This window comes from Stegostoma tigrinum, unplaced genomic scaffold, assembly GCF_030684315.1.
Source record: "Stegostoma tigrinum isolate sSteTig4 unplaced genomic scaffold, sSteTig4.hap1 scaffold_230, whole genome shotgun sequence".
Lineage (NCBI taxonomy): Eukaryota > Metazoa > Chordata > Chondrichthyes > Orectolobiformes > Stegostomatidae > Stegostoma > Stegostoma tigrinum.
Window position 1 is genome coordinate 195287 of NW_026728164.1, and position 20064 is coordinate 215350.

The 20064-nt window shown below is 48.0% G+C and overlaps 1 long non-coding RNA gene across 2 annotated transcripts in view; it reads left to right on the forward strand.

Annotated features, from left to right (window-relative positions):
- LOC132207953 (uncharacterized) overlaps window positions 1–20064 on the forward strand; it is a 166646-nt gene that overhangs the window by 126439 nt on the left and 20143 nt on the right. Inside the window, exons 3-4 of one of the 2 annotated variants that reach the window (XR_009444035.1) lie at window positions 3561–3722; window positions 10337–10469. This is a non-coding gene — a long non-coding RNA (uncharacterized LOC132207953). The remainder of the gene's footprint in view (window positions 1–3560; window positions 3723–10336; window positions 10470–20064) is intronic. The other variant, XR_009444036.1, reaches the window with a different exon arrangement.

Consider the following 20064-nt stretch of genomic DNA (forward strand, 5'->3'; position numbering starts at 1 on the left):
GCCCCCGCAGCCCAGTCCCGCTGACAGAGATTTGCCCCAGCAGCCCTGTCCAGCTGACAGCCATGTGCCCCCTCAGTCCTGACCCGCTCACAGGGACTGGCCCTCACAGCCCTGTCCCGCTCACAGCGATTTGCCCCCCGCAGCCCTGTCCCGCTGACAGGGACTGGCCCCCGCAGCCCTGTCCCGCTCACGGGGACTGGCCCCCACAACCCTGTCCCGCTCACAGCGATTTGCCCCCTGCAATCCTGTCGCGTTCACAGCGACTTGGCCCCCCGCAGCCCAGTCCCGCTGACAGCGACTTGCCCCTCCTTCCTGATCTGCTCACAGGCACTTGTCCCCTCCGTCGTAACCCGCTCACAACAAGTTGTCCCCTCTGTCCTGTCCCGCTCACAGCGTCTTGCCTCCCATCCCTCTTGCGCAGGTCACCCCTTGCTCAGAAACAGTCCCAATTATCCATGAGCCGGAAACCCTGCCCCCTGTGCCAGCTCCTTAACCATGCATTCATCTCACCTATCTTTCTATGACAACTCTCTAACATGTGACACTCGTGGCAACCCATAAATTATTACCCTCTGGGTCCTGCCTTTCAGCCTGTTTGCTAACTCCTTGTCCATAGTCCGCAAGATGTCTTCCCTCTTTCTGCCTATGTCATTGGCACCAACGTGCACGGTGGCCTTGGGCTGCTCACCCTCCACCTTAAGAATTTGTTGCAACCACTCAGAGATGTCCTTGACCTTGGCACCAGGGAAGCAACACACAGCCCTGGTGTCTCAAATGTGGCGACAGAATCTATGCCCCCAATGAATGAGTCTCCAACCACGCTCGCTCACTTGGATTTGCCTGACCCTGTCCCACAGCAGGGTGGTTTGTACCATGGACCTGGCTACTGCTGGTTATTTCACTGACCCAGTTTAGTTTTAGATCAGTGTTAACCTTGGTTTAGTGGATAGCCAAGCACCTCAGTAGTCTGCAATACAGGAGAAATACATTCTTAAGCTCACGGATTCTGTGACAGTCAAGGACAAGCACTGAATTGTTCTAACCTGATTTCCAACACCTGGCCCGTAGCCTTGCATGGCTTCCATAGCACTTGCACACTGAAAAAAAAAACAAATGTAAGGATGATGTGAGTGTAAGGACATGGAATTTTTTGGATATGGTCATATTCTCTCTTGTTGGAGCTGATTGCTGCTTAGCACTTGTATGGTGCAAATGTAACTTATCCTTTATCAGGCCAAGCCTGATCGTTGTCCAAGTCTCACTGTATTTTCTCATCGTTGACTTCACTGTTGGGTCTAACCAACATTTTGTACATACCCTGCCTATTCTGAAACTCTGTCACTTAATATTAAGTCTAAAAAAGACAAGTATCCAATGTGCCTTCCAAACCACTTCAACGACCTCGTCCATTACATTGGGGGATCAACAGGAATACATATCAAGATCCTGAGATCCCTCTGATCATTGGTGCTTGTGAGGTCCCTATGATTCATCATGGGCTCCAAAATCTGTTTGTGCTGTGTCACCTAATCCTTATCCCGTTTGTCCTTACATGAAATAATGTTCTCAAACGTTTCTCAAAAATTCTTCCCAATCCTACTTTTTGTAATCATGATACAAGTGAGCATAAAACTTGGAACACGACAGCAACAGGAATGTGTCCTTTGGCCCACCATGTTGGGCCAAACATGACAACAACTGAAAAAATCCCTTCTGCCTGTCCTTGATCCATAGTCCTCCATTCCTTGCATATTCGTGCACTTAACTAAAAGACCCTTTTCAATGCTTTCATCGTATCTGCATCCACTACCACCCGGGGCAATGTATTCCACACTTTTAACATGCTCAGTGTGAAATATTTGCCCCTCACATCTCTTTTGAACTCCCCCCCCCCCTCAGCTTAAATGCATGCCCCCTAATAGTGGACACTTGAACTCCGGGGGAGAAATTTTCTGACCGTTAGCTGTATTTATGTATCTCCTAATTTTATACACTTCTATCAAGCCTGCTCTCAGCTTCTACTGCTCCAGAGAAAACGAAGAGTTTTTCCAGCTCCTCCTTCTCGTTCATACCCTCTATTCCAGTCAGCATGCTGGTAAATCTCTTCTGCACCCTGTCCAAAGCCTGCACATCCTTCGTGTAATGTGGCGGCCAGAATTGAATGCAATACTCTGTGTGGTCTCAACAAAGTCTTGTAAAGCTGCAATGTGACATCCTGACTCTTACACTGAGTTTCCCTCAGCATAAAGGCAAGCATGCGACATGCCTTCTTGACCACCCCATCTACTTGTGTGGCTACTGTCAGGGAGTTATTGTCTAGGACCCCAAGATCCCTCTGGACTTCACTGCTGTTTGGGGTCCTGCCATTTACTGTGTATCCCTTTCCTTAACACTTGGTTTCCGAAAATGCAACACCTCATGCCTGCCCAGATTAAATTCCCTCGGCCATTTCTCCGCTCGAGTTTGCAATTGGTCTGTATCTTGCTGTGTCCTTTGACAACCTTCCATGCTGTCCACAAGTCCATTGGTCCTTGTATCATCTGCAAACTTACTAATCCCCCGTTTACATTTGCCACCAAGTCATTTACATATATCACAAACAGCAGAAGTCACATCGATGCGGAACACAACTCGTCACTGAGCTGCAGCCAGAAAAACAGCTTTCCACCACTGAGACGGCAAGAACTGTAGATGCTGGAATCAGAGTTAACCAAGTGTGGAGCTGGAGGAACGCAGCAGGTCAGGCAGCATCAGAGGAACAGGAAAGCTGACATTGTTGATGCTGCCTGGCCTGCTGTGTTCCTCCAGCCCTGCACTGTGTTCTCTTTGTTAGCCTTCCACCGCTACCGTCTGCCTTATATGGGCAGGCCAAGTCACCATGGATCTCATTGATCCTAATCTTATGGATGAGCATACCATGAGGAACCTTGTTGAAAACGTTTGTAAAATCCATGTATATGTTATCAACTGTTCTACCCGAATTGATCACCCTTGTCACCTCCGTGAAAACTTCAACTGACTTGGTAAGACATAACCTGCCCCGCATAATGCCATGCTAGCTGTCCCTTATTAGCCCATACTTTTGAGACATGAGACACTCACCAGTCTGTAGTTTCCTGCAAAGTCCCTGTTTTCCTGCTTGAACAGAGGAACGACTTTATCCACTCACCAGTCTCCACAACCCCTCCAGTGCCTGGCAAGGATATCAGATCCAATTGAAAGTAGTGTGTTGATGCATTTGTGTCATGATTGTGTTTTGTTTGAGCTCTAACATTCAAAGCAGTGTAAGAATGCCTTTGTGCAGCAGGCGACGGGTGACGAGACTGAGCCTTCATACAATTGCAAGATGTTGAAAATTTGCCATTATTTATGAAAACAGTGATAAATTTCCATGATCAACATTTCTGTTACACTGCAATGATTATCCCATGGCGTGTAAAATCAGAAAGATACGATAAAATGAGACTGGGTCATATGCAGGGAGAATGTTTGCCTTTCATGTCTGGAGAAGTACTGAAATATTTCCATGAATCTAAAAGTCACTTTTCCGTTCATTGAAGGACACAATCATCGCCTTGGAAGCTTCATCACGATACTACTTTGCATTTCTGAAGAGGGAAGAAGAAATCAATATGCAAATTCAATTCCATGGTTTTGGAAGTCCCTTTGAGAACACGATTCATTTGCGCCGGCATAATGCTCTGACCGAGAAAGAATTGAAGGTGAGTTTGTAGTTTAGAAGATAGCAGCAATTTATGCATCAACTTCTTCATCGATAACGTTCCATTGCTTTCAAACTGCATTTTCCACTCTGCGAGATAATAACTGTGAGAACAAGCAACAGCATCGGTAGATGGTCTATGGGGAATGCAATGTTACAAAACTCGATCCATTCAACAACATATTTCAGATAAGTCAACAAATTAAATATTCCAGCACAGGATAAAACAAGGAAGATGAGAGTGAGGAGGCAATAGTTCTGATGACAAAAGAACAGAAATTTACCTTTATCCATTCGAGCAAAAAAGCAGGCACACAAATAAATAATCATCTAACAATGCACATGTGCAACGGAGGCTACAGGGGGACTAAAAATGCCGATTTGTTGTCATGCGTATTGCTGAAAGGGTGAGTGAAACAGATTCTGTGGTAAATTTGAAGAAATACGGATAATGCATCTCAGGATGTTGGAGAAAGAACATTTACAGACTGAGGCAAATTGTATTGCCCTTTTCAGGAGTTAAGAGGTTCAAAATGAATTGAAAGACTTCCTTCTGTGCTGAAAGCTTTAGTTTAGTTGCAGCTGGATGACAATTTCTGTTCCTGGGAGTATTCAGCAAACTGTTAAAAGTGAATGTCACTGCACAGAATTCCAAACATGACTCCAATCAGTAGAGAAAATATCCAAGGGGTGTGATGAGTTGTATCCTCTCATGTTGAAGAACGCAGCTACAGATACAATGGAGGCACTGATGATAATCTTCCAAGAATCCTGAGATTGTGGAAAATTCTCAGAGGATTGAAAGATTGTGAACATAACACTATTATTACAAAGATACTTGGACAAAACAGTAAGCAAGTATTGCCAATTTAGGTCAACCTGGGTAGATGTTCATGCCGGCAATGAAAGATCAACTAACAGGGTACTGAGTGTGCTATAACATCCTACAGAGTTAACATCCTTTTATCAAGGGGAAATAATACTTGACAAACTTGCTACAGTGCTTTGAGAAGGAAACAAACATTACTGATGAAGGACCACCAGTTGATGTCGTACATTGAGATTTCAACAAAGCATTTGATAAGGTACAGCTCATAAGGTGTCTCAAAAGAAAAGAGCCCATGTGTTCAAGGGTAGTATGTTCGGATGGACGGAGGACTGCATCGTAAATAGAAGTAGAGTCGTAGCAGCAGGATGGTACGGCCACAGAGCGAGTGCTGCGGAGGCCGAACACCTCATGTTGACTGGGTTGATTTCGGAAATGGCAGAGGGGATTGCTATGCTTAGGAAAGTTGGGCTACATTCATTGGAGTTTATAAGATTGAAAAAAAACTTATTTTTTCGACATTTAAGATTCTTAAGAGGCTTGATAGTGTATATCCGTAGAGATTACTCCCATTTGTGAAAGATTTTACGACCAGAGGCCACATTTTCAAATTGGTTGCCCATTAATTCAGGGAAGAATTACTTCTTTCAGGTTGTAGCAATTTATTGAACACTTCAACCAAGAGTTCAGGCAGACCCTCTAATAAGAGACACCTCCTCTGTATTAATTCTCTAGATTTGACAGAAGATCGGCCCTGTGAGAGGGTCAGTACTGAGGTATTGAAGCTTTGTCAGAAGGCGAATAATGAGTGCGGGCACTGAAGAAGTGCCTCATTGACAGGGGTTCAGTCCTGACCCCTGTGAGAGTTCATCATTGTCAGATGGTCAATACTGAGACAATGCTTCCTTGCAAAAGGATCAGCACTAAAGATCTGCCACACATTTTTAGTGTCAGTATTGAGGAAATGCAGCAATATGAGAGAGTCCGAACTGTGGGAGTGCATTATTGTCAGAAGGTCAAGACTGAGGCAGCGCCTCATTCTAAGGTGAGGCAATGCCATACAAATAGAAGGTCAGTCCTGAGATATTGCCACTGTGAGAGGGTCAGAAATAAAGGTGCCTCCTTGTCAGATGGTCAGAACTGAGGGATTGAAGCATTGTCAGAGCTTCAATACTGAGGCCTTGCTTCGTTGTCAAAGGGTCAAATCTGTGGGAGTGCGATATTGTCAGAGGATCAATGCTGAGGCAGTGCCTCATAATAATGGTGTGTTTTTGATGACAGCGTGCATCGAAGTGGTTCTTTTGTGATTCTATCAAGTGCAGTTAAAGGAATGCTTGCCAATTTTCTGAAAGATGAACATTTATTGAGGAAATAAAAGATGGAGAAAGAGTAATTAAAAAGAATAACAAGTAGAGAGTAAAAAAGAATAAGCCTCATGTTCTTGTGGCCGTGAGGGACCCCTCGATCAATGGCTGGCCTGGAGGCTGAGGCTGAGGTTGTTCCTGGCACCGTTCGCGGTCTCATTCCGAGATGACGTCCAGTGCCGAGGAACAAAATGCTCCCTCTGCTCCGGTGTAACAAACGACTTGGCAAAGTAAAAAACCAGTTACAGAAATAAAACTAACTGTAAAACAGGAATGCTGACAGGACTCATTCAAACTCAACCATTTCTCAAATATCAAGAAATGTTACCCTTCAGCCCATCCTATTCATGGGGTTGGAACTGCTAGTACCACACGAATGCAGCATCACGACTGAGGCAATGCAGCACTGTGCACGGGTCAGTATTAAGGGTCAGTTTTGAGGCAGTGCCTTGATGTTATGGAGTCAGAACATTATTGCCACATGTTCAATACAGACAGTGTGTTGACCCTCTGTCAATGCTTCAATGCCTCAGTGCCTACCCTCTGATAATGAATCACTCCAACAGTTCTGACCCTATCTTGCAAGACCTCAGTATGACCTTTCTGACCCTATTACAGTGGGCCACTGCTGCAGTATTGACCATCTGATAATGATGCAATACCTCAGTTCTGACCCTCTGACAGTTGTGCAACCCCTCAGTCCGCACCCTTTCATCATTCGGCACTTGCTCAATTATGAGCCCTTTGTGAGTTAGTTGTGAGGCAAGACTTCATTGCTGCAGTGTCAGTGCTGAGAGCGGCCTTTTTATTAGCTCATCAGTACCTAAGGTACTGGCTAATTGTCAGCAGGTCAGTTCTGAGGCAGCGTCTCTTTGCCCGAACCCTGACTCTAAACCCAGCCTCAGCCCTAAACCCATACAAACGCTCGCCTCAGGCTAACCCTCACCTCAGCATTAACTCTAGCCCTAACCCTATCCTCAGCGTAAACCCTCCCTACCCTCAGCCCTAATGCTGATCCTCAGACCGAACATCTAGTCTCAGCCCTAAAGTGAGCCTCAGCCCTACCACTAGCTATGGCCTCAGCCCTAAAATGAACCGTAACACACAGCCCCAATTAACGCTTAGCCTCAACCCCAACCCTCGCCTAAGCTCCAAGTCTAACCTCAGCCCTAACCTAACCTCCAATACTTGCCTGCCAAAGAGTTAGTACTGAGGAAGTGCTTTAGTTTCAGAGATTTAGTCCTGAGAATGCGCTTCGTTTTCAGAGTGACCATCTGAAACAGCGTCTCATTGAAATGGGGTCAGAATTGCTGGAATGCGACATGGAATGGTGACAGATTGTAGGACTGTCAGTGGGTCAGATCTGAGGTAGTGCATCAACGGTGGATGGTCAGTCTTGAGGGAGTTCAGAGGATCAACGAAGATGGAATGCCTCAATGCAATGGCGACAGAACTGAGAGAGGGCCACAGGATTAGAGATATGCCACATGATTCGAGATGGTAGGAAGTGCCTCATTGTCAGCAGGTCCGTTTTGTGGCCGGTCGCCATAGCTGGAGAGTCAGTTCTGAGGCAGTGCATCTTTGTCAGAGGGTCTGTGCTGAAGCAGTGCCTCATTATTCGAGAGGGTTTGGTGTGAGGCAGTATCTGATTGGTGCAAGGTCAGCCCTAAGGGAGTGCCTCTTTGTCAGAGGGTCAATACTGAGTTAGCGACTCATTGTGAGGAGTTCAGAATTGAGGGACTGCCACGTGATGAGAGGGTCAAAACGGAGGTAGTGTGGCTGTATCTGACAGTCCGAAGGGAGTGCCATTGTTAGAAGGTCAGTTCTGAGAAACTGCCTCTGTGTAATGGCATCAGCATTGAAGCTAACCACGTGACGAGCCGATAAAAACTAAGTTATTGCAGTAGCATCAGAGGGCCAGATCTGTAGGAGTGCATTATTTTCAGAGGTGAATACTGAGGCACAGCCTCAGTGTAAGGGGGTCAAAATTAAGGGAGTGCCACACAATTACAGGGCAGTACGGAAGTATTACAGCACTGTGTGCGGCGCAGAATCGATGGAGTGCATCATTGTGAAACAACCACAAGTGAGGCAGCGCCTCATTGTAATGGATCAGAATAGGGTCAGTACTGAGAGTCAGTACAGAGGTAGTGCAGAACTGTGGAGGTGTCAGAACTGAGGGAGAGCACCATTGTCAGCTGGTCAAAAGTGCCCCATTGTCGTAAGATCAGAACTGAGGGTGTGCCGCACGATGAGAGGGTCAATATAGAGGAAGTGACTCTTTGTCAGTGTTAATACTGAAGTATGACCTCATCTTGAGGGGATCAGGCTTCAGAGAATGCACTGTTGTCAGAGGGTCGGCACTGCAGCAGGGCTATGTTGTAAGGGGGTCAGAATTGAAGGAGTGCCACCCGTTTTAGAAGGTCAGTACAGAGGTAATCTAGCACTGTCAGAGGTAAGTCCTGATGGAGTGCCTCATTGTCATTGGATCAGTTTTCAGGCAGTACCTCTTTGGCAGAGCGTCAGTACTGACGCAGTGCCTGATTGTAATGGGATCAGAATTCAAGGAGTGCCACTGCCTCACTGAGGTACTGCAGCTTTATCAGAGGGTCAGTGGCCTATTGTCAGAGGGTCTGTTTGAGCCAGTGCCTACTTGGCAGAGTGTCAGCAATTAGGGAGTTTGCCTTTATCAGAGGGTCAGAACTAGAGAGTGCATTTGTAGCAGAGTGTCAAAACTCAGCCTTGTCCGCCCAAGTCCAACACCAGCACCTCCACATCATCCGCCCACCCTGAGGACTGACCCTCCACCAATGAGCTCCTGCCTCACACTGGACTGACCAACAATGACACACTGTCCCTCCAGACCCCCTGACAAAGAAGCAGTGCCTCAGTACTGACCGTCAGGCAAGGAAGGCTCTCTGTCAGTACTGACCCTCTCACAAGGAGACACTGCCTCAGATCATGACCCTATGACAATAATGCACGCCCACAGTTCAGATTCTATGACGCTGTTGCAGTACCTCAGTACTGAGTCTCTGTTAGTGTGGCACTGCTTCAATTCTGACCCTTCTATAATGAGACACTGCCTCAGTATCGACAGTCTGACAACAGTTCACTCCCACTATTCTGATGCTCTGACAGTGCTGCTATACCTCAGTACTCACTAATTAACAATGAGGGTTAGCGTGAGAGGGTGGCGAGGGTTAGGGTTTGGGTTAGGACCAAGGCTAGGGTTTAGGTGTGAGGATTGGACGAGGTTTTGGATGAGGGTAGAGTTAGGGTGAGGGATGAGACTTGTGTTAGGGTTACGAATGAGGTTAAGTTTGGAGTTCGGGGTAGGGCTCAGGAGAGGTTTTGGGTTAAGGCTGAGGTTAGGCTTAGGGCTGAGTCTATGGTTAGGGTTAGAGCTCAGACCACATTTAGGTTTGGGGCTGAGGCTTCTGCTTAGGTTGAGGGTGAGTGTTAGGCCTGAGGCTAGGCTTAGGCCTGAAGCCGCGGTTAGGTTTGGGGTTGGACTGATTAGACCCACTCTGACCCATTACAATGAGGTTCTACCACAGAACTGACTCTCTGTCGATAAAGAACATGAGATGCTGTCAGCTTGTCCAATCAGAGGTCCAATATTAAGGAAATAGTGCACTGTTGGAGGGTTGATAAATATAATATAATATAAAGGGAGTGCTGCACTGTCAGAGGGTTGATGACGTGGGAGTGCTGAAATAGCGCAGAATCAGACCTGAGAGAGTGCTGCACGTTCAGAGAGTTAGTACTGAGGGAGTGCTATAATGTCAGAGGATTGATATCAAGGGGCACCGCCGAAGGATCAGTAGCGCAGTACTGTCTGAAGGCCAATATTGAGAGAGTTCTGCTGCGTCAGTGGGGGTCGATATTACAGAATTGCGACACTATCAGTGTATCAATGTCAGACGGTCAGTTCTGAGGGAGGGCTACGCTGTTGGAGGGTCAATATTGAGTGTGTGCGCGACACTCAGATGATCACTTGGTTGGAGTTCTGCACTGTAACGGAGTGCTACACTGGCAGCGGGTTAATATTAAGGGAGTGCTGCACTGTCAGAGGGTTAAAGATGACGGAGGGCTTCTCTTTGTTGGGGTGGGTATGAAAGAGGACCTCCCGTTGGGGGATCAATATTAATGTTGTAGAGTCAGTAGAGAGGCAGTGCTGCACTGTGGAGGGTCAATAAGAAGCATGTAGCTCCACTGGCAAGGTGCCAATGATGACAGAATGCTGCACTGCCAGAGGATCAGCAATGAGGGAAAACTGTATTGTCAGAGTGTCTTCGTCAAGAAAGTGCCACTCTGTCGGAAGGCCAATATTAAGGGAGTGCTGCACTGTCACAGGATCAATATTAGGGGTGTGCTGCACTAACAGAGGGTCAGTGTTGATTGAATGCTTGACTGTTGCAGAGCCAGGACTGAGGGAATCCTGCATCGTTACGGTGTCATCGTTGAGGGAGTGCTGCACTGCTGAAGGGCCGATAGTAAGGGAGTGTGACACTGTCAGAGTGTCATTACCAAAGGTGGGCTACAGTATCAAAGGGTGAGTAATGAGGGAATGCTGCGTTGTCGGAGGGTCAGCACTGAGGTGGGCTGTTCTGTCAGATCGTCAATATAAATAATAATGTTAGGGGAGTGCTGCATTGTGAGTTGGTCCATATTAAGGGAACGCTGAAACTGTCAGTGATGCTCAGGGTGTGCAACACTGTCAGAGGGAGTGATGTACTCCGAGTGTCAGCACGGAGGCTGACCTTCACTGTAATTGTGTCAGAATTAAAAGACCGGTCAGAGGATATAAACTGAGGCATTTCAGAGCCATCAGAAGGTCGAAACTGAGGTGTTTCAGATCAGTTTGAGGGTGCCTCATTTTAATGTGGTCAGACTTGAGCAAGTGCTTCATTGTCAGAGGCTCAGAACCAAGTGAGTGCCTCGTTATCAGACACTGTCCGAAAGAGGGCCTTGTTGTTCGCGGCTGTGTTGTAAGGCAATTCCTCATTGCTGCAGGATCAGCCTTGAGAGTGTGCCAGTCTGGAAGGAGTGCCTAAAAACTGAGGGAGTGCTACACAATTAGAGATTCAGCGCTGAGTAAGTGCCTCATTGTCACAGAGTTAGTTCTGAGGCCGGGTCACATTGCCTTAGGGTCAATTCTGAGGGTGTATGAGGAGCGGACTGTAAATACTGAGTCAGTAGCTCAGTGCATTGGATTCAGAGTTGATGGAGTACAAGATGATTAGAAGTTCAGTCCTGAAGTATTGCAGCTCTGTCAGAGGGTCAGAACTGAGGGGGCAGTGCTTTACTGTCAGCGGATCAGTTCTGCGGCAGTACCTCATTGCTGGAGGGTCAGATGTGGACGAGTGTCACATTGTCAGAAGGCCAGTTCTGAATAAGTGACTTTTTGTCAGAAGGCCAATAGTCAGTGGCTCATTTTGAGCAGATCGGAATTGAGGGTTTGCAACACTTTTTGAGATTCAGTCTGGAGACATTACTGCTACACGCCTGAATTGAGGGAGTGCTGCAAGATTGGAGGGTGAAAATAAACCTGAAAACAGTGACCCCTTTCAATAACCTGGAAAACACAGGGATCACTGTAAATAATCCCTAAAACGCAGAGGCCTTTGTAGGAGTGCCTCAGTGTAATGTTTTCAGAATTGAGGGAGTGCCACGTGATTACAGATTCACTGCTGATGGAGTAGCTCATTGTCACAGGGTCAGTTCTGAGGCAGGGCTGCTTTGCTGGAGGGTCACTTCTGAGTGAGTGTATTAGTATCAGCCCCATGTTGTAGGGACTGTACTTTTCCAGGAAGACAGTTAGAATAATCTTTAATTATAAACTAATCTGAAATACTGTTTGACTTGTTAAGGTTACAATACATCCTGAGTCACCTACAGAATACGCACTTGCTCTCCCTGTGTCTCTCGGTAAGCAAAGGTAGTTTCTTTCAGACTACTCTCAGAAATAAAGTGCTGCGCTGGTGGTCAGTATTGAAGGAATGCTCCATTGTTGGAGGATCAGTACTGAGGGAGTGCTGGCCTGTCACAGGGCCAAGATTATGGGTGTGCTGTGCTTTCAGAAGGTCACAAGCAAACAAGCACTGCCAGACATAAAAAACAAAAGAACTGCGGATGCTGTAAGTCAAGAACAAAAAGAAAGTTGCCGGAAAATCTCAGCAGGCCTGGCAGCATCTGTGCAGGAGAAAACAGATTCAACGTTTCGAGTCCATTGACCCTTCCTCAGAACTGGGGATCTTCCTCAGAACAGTTCTGAGGAAGGGTCACTGGACCCGAAATGTGAGCTCTGTTTTTGCCTCCACAGATGCTGCCAGACCTGCTGAGCTTTTCCAGCACTGCCAGACAACTGACGCTCTGATTGTGAAACACTCCCTCAGTACTGACCCTCCAACACTGCGTACTCTCTGATGACTGATTCTCTGACGGTGCATCTCTGCCACAGTATTAACCCTCCGTCATACTGGTGTTCTCTCAGCAATAACACTCTGAAAATGCCATGCTCCCTTACCATTGACACTCTGGCCGTGGGACACCACTTCAAATTTAACCCTTCAGCAGTGCAGCACACACTCATCATTGCCTCTCTGATATTGCAGTGCTGCCTTCATACTGACCCTTTCACAGTGCAGGACACAGTAATATTGAACATCTTAAAGTGCCGCTCTCCCTCACTGCTGACCCCCCTCTCATTTCTGACCCATTCAGTGTAGCATACCCTTTATTCTGAACCCCTCAGTGCAGCACTCCCTCAACGCTGACCTGCTTCAGTGCTGACCCCCTTCAGTCCTGATCCCCCTCAGAACAGCACTCCCGCAGTGCTGACCCTACACTGTGCTGCACTCCCTCAGAGCTCACCCACTTATCACTGACGACCCCCTCACTTCAGCACTCCCTGATCACCTGGTCGTGCATCACTCCCTTTCTCCGACCCCTCGGACGGTGCAGCACTACGTCAGCGCTGACCCGCCAACAAGATAATGTCAGAGAGATGTTCTCCCATCACATTGACCCTCTGAGACTGGAGCATTTGCTAATGTTGGCCCTCTCACAGTGAAGCTCTCCGTTTAGTCCCTCTGACAGGCCGCATGCCTTTTATTACAGGTCTTTTCACAACGCACTGCCCCGTCATCATTGATTCTCTGACAGTGTAGCCCTCTGTTAATATTGAATTTGTGACAGTGCACAAGTCCATTAATATTTGCCCTCTGATAGTGCAGCCCTTCCTCAGTCCTGACTCTCTGACAATGCAGCAGTCCCCTAATTACTGTCAGAGGGTCGATACTGAGAGAATGCTGCACTGTCAGAGTCAGCTGCCCGCAGTCCTATCAGACATTCAGTATTGAAGGTCTGGGAGAGGGTGTCAGTGAATTCTGCACTGCAACAGGGCCAACAGTGTTGTCCCATGGCCAGAGTGTCCATGGTAAGGAAGAACTGCAATGTCAATGTAACAGGGTCAGGACTGAGGTCAGAATTGAGACAGTACTGCAGGATTAGAGAGTCAGTGTTGTGGCTGAGGAGCACTCTGAGGTCCAGTACTGAGGGAAAGCTTCATGATCAATGGGTCAGTTCTAAAGCTGTGCTACTTTGTCAGAGGGCCATACTAATGCAGTGCCTCATTGTAATGGGATAAGAGTTGAGGGAATGTCGCACATGCATCACTAGCTCATCATTGACTGTCTAACAGTGCAGCACACTCTTAGTATTGACCTTCCAACAGTGTAGAGCTCCCGCAGTGATGACACTGACCATGCAACACTCCCTCAGTACTGACTCTCCAACAACGCGGTGCTTCCTCAAGAATGACCCTCCGAGAGTGGAGCACACCCTTATTATTGATGGTCAGATAGTGCAGTACTTCCTTCATCTTGGATCCCCCTCGGTGCAAACTCGCCCCTCGTTGCTGAAACCCCCTTCATGGAGCACTTCCCCAGTGCTGACACCATCCCAGTGCTGAGTACTCCTCAGTGCAGCACTCCCTCGGTGCTAACACCCCATCACTGCCTCAGTGCTGACCACCTCTCAATGCTAACCCGACCTGAGTGCAGCACTCCCTCGGTGCTAACACCCCATCACTGCCTCAGTGCTGACCGCCTCTCAATGCTAACCCGACCTCAGTGCAGCACTCCCTCAGTGTTGACCCTGCTCAGTGCAGCACTCTTTCGATGCTGTCCCTGCTCAGTGCAACACTCTCTCATTCTTTTCACCCACACCGCCCTCAGTGTCAACCCCACAATGAGGCACCGCATTAGTATGGCCCTCTGACAAAGTAGCACAGCCTCAGAACTGACCCATTGACAATGAATCTTTCCCTGTGTACTGACCCTCAGAGTACTACTGTACCACAGCACTGACACTCTAATCCTGTCGCACTGCCTTGATTCTGTCTCCTTGACAAGGAGTGCGGTGTCAGAATTGCAAGTGGTCAGCACTGAGGGGGTACTGCACTGTGGGTTGTTAGCACTGAGGGGGAGTCAGCACAGTGGGAGAGCTGCAGTAAGCGGGGATGTGCACTCAGTGGCCGGTCAACAATGAGGGAGTGCAGCACTGTAGTGGTTCAGCTTACGGGAGGTCAGCACTCGGGGTGGGGGGGTTCAGCACTGAGTGCAGCTCAGCACTGAATAGGGGTCAGGCCGGGGGGGGAGCTCTTTACTACGGGAGTGCTGCACTGAGGGAGGGCCAGTTTTCAGGGAGCACTGCACTGTCAGAGCGTCAATAAGAAGGGTGTGCTATGTTCTCATTGGGTCAATATTGAAGGAATTCTGCATTATCAGAGTGTTAAAATTCAGGGAATGCAACAATTTCAGAAAGATGATGTTGATGCGGTTGGGGGGGGGATGCGGTAGCATAAGGTGGTGATGGGAAAGTGGTAAGTCATGCGACACCACTGAAGGGTCAGCACTGAGAGAAAGTCACCCTCTCAGAGGGTCAATATTAAGGGAGAGCTTCACTGTCAGGAGGTCAATCTTCAGACAGTGCTCCAGGACTGAGGCTCAATATTAAGTGACTGCAATACTGTCAGAGGGTCAATGATGAGCACGTGCTGAAGTGTTGCAGAGTAAGTACTGAGGGAGTACTGCATTGTCAGTGTCATCAATGAGTGAGCTCCACACTGTCGGAAGGCCAATTTTTAGCAAGTGCTGCACTGTCAGAGTGTCACTACTGAGGGAGAACTGCACTGTCAGAACAGTGAGTCATCACAGAGCACTGCACTGTCAGAGGGTCAATGTTAATGGTATGCTACACAGAGTTGGGTTAGCAATGAGGGAGTGCTACACTGAGGGGAGTCAGTACGAAGGGAAACTGCCCTCTCAGAGGGTCAACAGTAAGAGTGTGCCAGCGGGTCAGTGCTGGGGAATTACAGCACTGAGAGACGGTCAGCAGTCCCTCAAGTCCTGACTCTCTGACAGATTATTCACTCCCAGAGATTCGGTACTCCCTCATAACTAGCCGCCTGGCAACAAGGTACAAACTCAGAACTGACCCTCTGGCCATTATGCCCTCTCTCTGTTTTGACATTTTAAACATGAGGGTCTTCCCTTAATCATGGGGATTTTCAGCACTTCCTCAGTACTCCTGGCCCCCTGACAGTGTTGCACTACCTCAAACTGACCATATTAAAATGAGGCATCATCTCAATTTGATCCTTTGACAACGATGCACTCCCTCAGCACTGACCCTCTAACAATAAGGCCCTCCATCAGTAGTGACCCTCTGCTGATAGTGCTGCAGGACCTCAGTACTGATCCTCCGATTGTGCGATTCCCTCAATTCTTATCCCATTACAATGAGGCACCGCATTCGTATGGCCCTCTGACGAAGTAGCACAGCCTCAGAAGTGATCCATTGACAATGAAGCTTTCCCTCGGTACTGACCGTCTGAGTGCTACTCGACCACAGCACTGACAGTCTAGTCCTGCATAACTGTCTCAATTCTGACCTCAATCCTGACCCTCTGAGTGTGAGGCACTCGGTTCTGACCCTGTTACATTGACATTGCAGTTCTTCCTCATTGTTGACCCTCTTGCAGTGCAGAATTCACTGACGCTCACGCACTCCCAATGCGGCATACCTTTAATACTGAACATCTGATAGGACTGCAGGGAGCTGACTCTGACAGTGCAGCATTCTCTCAGTATTGACCCTCTGACAGTATTTCGGGGAGTGCTGCACTGTCAGAGAGTCAGAACTGAGGAAGAGTTGCACTGTCAGTGGGCAAATATTCATGGATTGCTTGGGTCAATTTTAATGGAGTTGTGCAGTGTGACACATTGAGTATTAAGAGAGTACTGCACTGTCAGAGGGTCAATGATGGGAGAGTGCTGTGCTGTTGGAAGGTGTGTACTGAAAGGGAGCCGCCCTGCCAGAGGGCCTATATTAAGGCAGTGCAGCATTGTGAGAGGGTCGATATTTAGTGCATGCTCCTGTCTCAGAGGGTCAATTTGATGGGACAACATGCCTCTGAAACTAACTTGTTGGAGTGCTGCACTGCCTGAGGGTTCGTCTGAAGGGAGTGATGCCCTGTCAGATGATGAGCTTTCCCTCATCTTTAACCGTCTGACAGTGCAGCACTCCCATAATATTAACCCGCTACCAGTGTGGCACTTGCTTACAATTGAACTTCTGACAGTGCACAAGTCCAACAAAATGATCCTCTTGAGTGTCGCACACACTCAATATTGGCCCTCCAACAGTGCAGCACTCCCTCAGGACTGACTGTCTGACATTGATACGTGGATCGTGTAGCAATCCTGTAATATTGACCCACTGACAGAGCAGAACTCCCTCAATATTGTTTTTCTGACAGTATTGCACTACTGATCCTTCGGCAGTGCCCCTTGATATCAATCTTTTCACATTAGACCACTCCCTCAGCACTAACTCTCTGAATGTGCAGCACTTCTCAGGACTGATTCTGTGATATTTCAGCACTCCCACATCATTAACCGTCTGACAGTGCAGCCCTCCCTTTATATCAACCCTCCAACAGTGCAGTGTTTCCTTAATATTGGACCTCTGATTGTGTGATACTCCCTCAGTGCGAAACTCTGACAATACAGCACTCTCTCTGAAATAACTGCTGCACTGCCTCAGTACTCACTCACCACAAGTGCAGCACTCCATTCAGAGTGATCCTCTGACAGTGTGGCACTCCCGTAATATTGGTCCACTGACTGTGTGGCACTCCCTTAATACTGACCTGCTCGCGGTGCATCACTGCTCTAATATCAAACCTGCAGCTCTATCAGAGGGTCTGTCCTGAGCAAGTGCCCCATCGTCAGCATGTCAATTCTGAGGCAGTGCCTCTATATCAGTGAGTCAACATTGAGGTAGCTCCTGACGGTCAGAATTACGGGAGTGCCTCATATTTAGAGGGTCATTAACTGAGGGACAGCGTCATGATCAGCGGGTCAGTCTTCACGGACTGCCTTATAGCCAGTGTGTCAGTTCTGAGGCAGTGCCCTCAATGTAACAGATTTAGAAATGGGGTAGGGGGCACATGATTAGAAGGTCAGTAGTAAGCTATTGGAACTTTGTCAGAGGGTCAGTACTCAGCGAGTGCCTCATTGACATCGGGTCCATACACAGGGTTTGCACTGAGGGAATGCTTCCTTGTCAGAGATTCAGAAGTGAGAAAGTGCCTCATTGTCAGAGGCTCATTTCTGAGGCAGTGCCTCATTGTCAGAGTGACATAATCAGATAGCACTCCCTCAATTCTAAACCTTAATACTGACCCTCTGACAATGAAGCACTGCCTCAGGACTGACCCTATGATAATGAAGTGTTCCTCAGGACTGAACCATTGACGATGTGACTCTCCATTCGTGTTGACCTTCTGATAATGGGGTTCTCCTTCAGCACTGACCCTCTGACGGTTGTGCACTGCCTCAGTACTGACCCTCTGACGATCTGCCACTCCGTCAATTCTGACCTCCTTACGATGAGGCATTACCTCAATACTGATTGGGGTGCAGGTCTCTGGCACAGAGTCTGTCGCTCTTGCAACGAAGGGAAGGGGGTATAGGAGGAGAGTGTTAGTCAGTGGGGACTGAATAGTTAGAGGGACAGATAGAAGGCTTGTTTGGAACCGAAGAGACTCACGATTGGTGCGTTGCCTCCAGGTGCTAGGGTCCGTGTTGTCTCAGATAGTGTCTTTGGGGTCCTGAAGGGAGAGGGTGACCAGCCCCAAGCCATGGTCCACATAGGTACCAACGACATAGGTAGAAAGAGGGATAGGGACGTCAGGCAGGATTTCAGGGAGCTCCGCTGGAAGCTGAGAGCTCAAACAAACGGAGTGGTTATCTCTGGTTTGTTACCCGTGCCAAGTGATAGCGAGGCAAAGAACAGGGAGAGATTTCAGCTGAACACGTGGCTGCAGGGATGCTGCAGGTGGGAGGGCTTCAGATACATGGACAATTGGGGCTCATTCTGGGGAAGGTGGGACCTGTACAAACAGGACGGTCTCCACTTGAACCAGAGGGGCACTAATATCCTGGGCGGGAAATTTGCTAGTGCTGTTCGGGTGGGTTTAAACTAGCTTAGCAAGGGGATGGGAAACTGTGGTGTAGTTTCAGTACACAGGAGAAAGAGAATAGGGAGGACATGGACAGGATCTCAGTGTCACAGGAGTGTGCTGGCAAACAGCAAGCTGAATTGAAGTGTGTCTACTTCACTGCCAGGAGTATCCGGAATAAGCGAGGTGAGCTTGCAGCATGGATAGGTACCTGGGGCTTCGATGTTGTGGCCATTACGGAGACATGGATAGAGCAGGGTCAGGAATGGATGTTGCAGGTTCCAGGGTTCAGATCTTTGAGTAAGATCAGGTAAGGTGGGAAAAGAGGGGGAGGTGTGGCTTTGTTTGTCGAGGACAGTATAACGGAGGCTGAAAAAACTTTTGAGGAGGACTGGTCTACTGAGGTGGGATGGGCTGATGTCAGAAACAGGAGAGGAGAGGCCACGCTGTTGGGAGTTTTTTAATAGGCCTCTGCAAAGTTCCAGGGATCTGAAGGAGAGGATTGGCAAAACGATTCTGGGCAGGAGTGAAAGGAACAGGGTGGTCATTATGGGAGACTTTAACTTCCTAAGCATTGACTGGAAATGCTGTAAGTCTCGTACGTCGGCTGGATGAGTTTTCGTCCAATGCACGCAGGAGCGTTTCCCGACACGGTACGTCGAAGGGCCGACAAGAGGGGAGGCCACGCTAAATCTGGTACTTGACAGTGAACCAGGCCAGGTGTTTGATTTAGTGGTCGATGAGCACTTTGGAGAGAGTGACCATAATTCGGTTACGTTTAGTTTCGCGATGGAGTGGGAGAGGAACATGCCACAGGGCAAGACTTACAGATGGGGGAAGGCAATTATAATTGGGCAAGACTTAGGAGGCAAAGAATGGGGTCGCAAAATGCAGGGGATGGGGACAATCGAAATGGGGAGCTGGTTTAAGTAACAGATATTGCGTGTCCTTGATAGGTACATCCCTGTCAGGCAGGGGTCAGTGATAAGGGAGGGGAACCGTGGTTTACTAAAGAAATTGTATCTCGCGTTAAGCAGAAGAGCGAGGCTTATGTGATGTTGAGATGAGATGGATCAGTTGATGCGATGGAGAGTTACAGATGAGCAAGGAAGGATTTAAAGAGAGAGTTAAGAAGAGCAAGGAGGGGTCCTGAGCAGTCATTCGCAGGTAGAATAAAGGAGATCCGTAAAGTTTTCTCAAGGTATGTGAGGAATATAAGGATGACTGGGGTAGGAATAGGGCCAATCAAAGACAGAAGTGGCAAGTTGTGTGTGGACCGGGTAGAGATCGGAGAGGTGCTAAATGAATATTTCTCATCTGTTTTCACTGAGGAAGAGGAGAATATCGTCGAGGAGACGACTGAGATACGTGCTATTAGACTTGAAAGGATTCAGGTTAGTAAGGAGGAGATGTTATCAATTCTAGAAGGTGTGAAGCTCGATAAATCCCCTGGGCCTGAGAGGATTTTTCCGAGAATTCTCTGGAGAGCTCGGGAGGAGGTGGCGGAGCCCTTGGCTTTGATCTTTGAGTCCTCATTGTCTGCAGGTTTAACACCAGAGGACTGAGGATTGCAAATGTTGTGCCCTTGTTCAAGAAGGGCAGTAGAGATGAGCCAGGC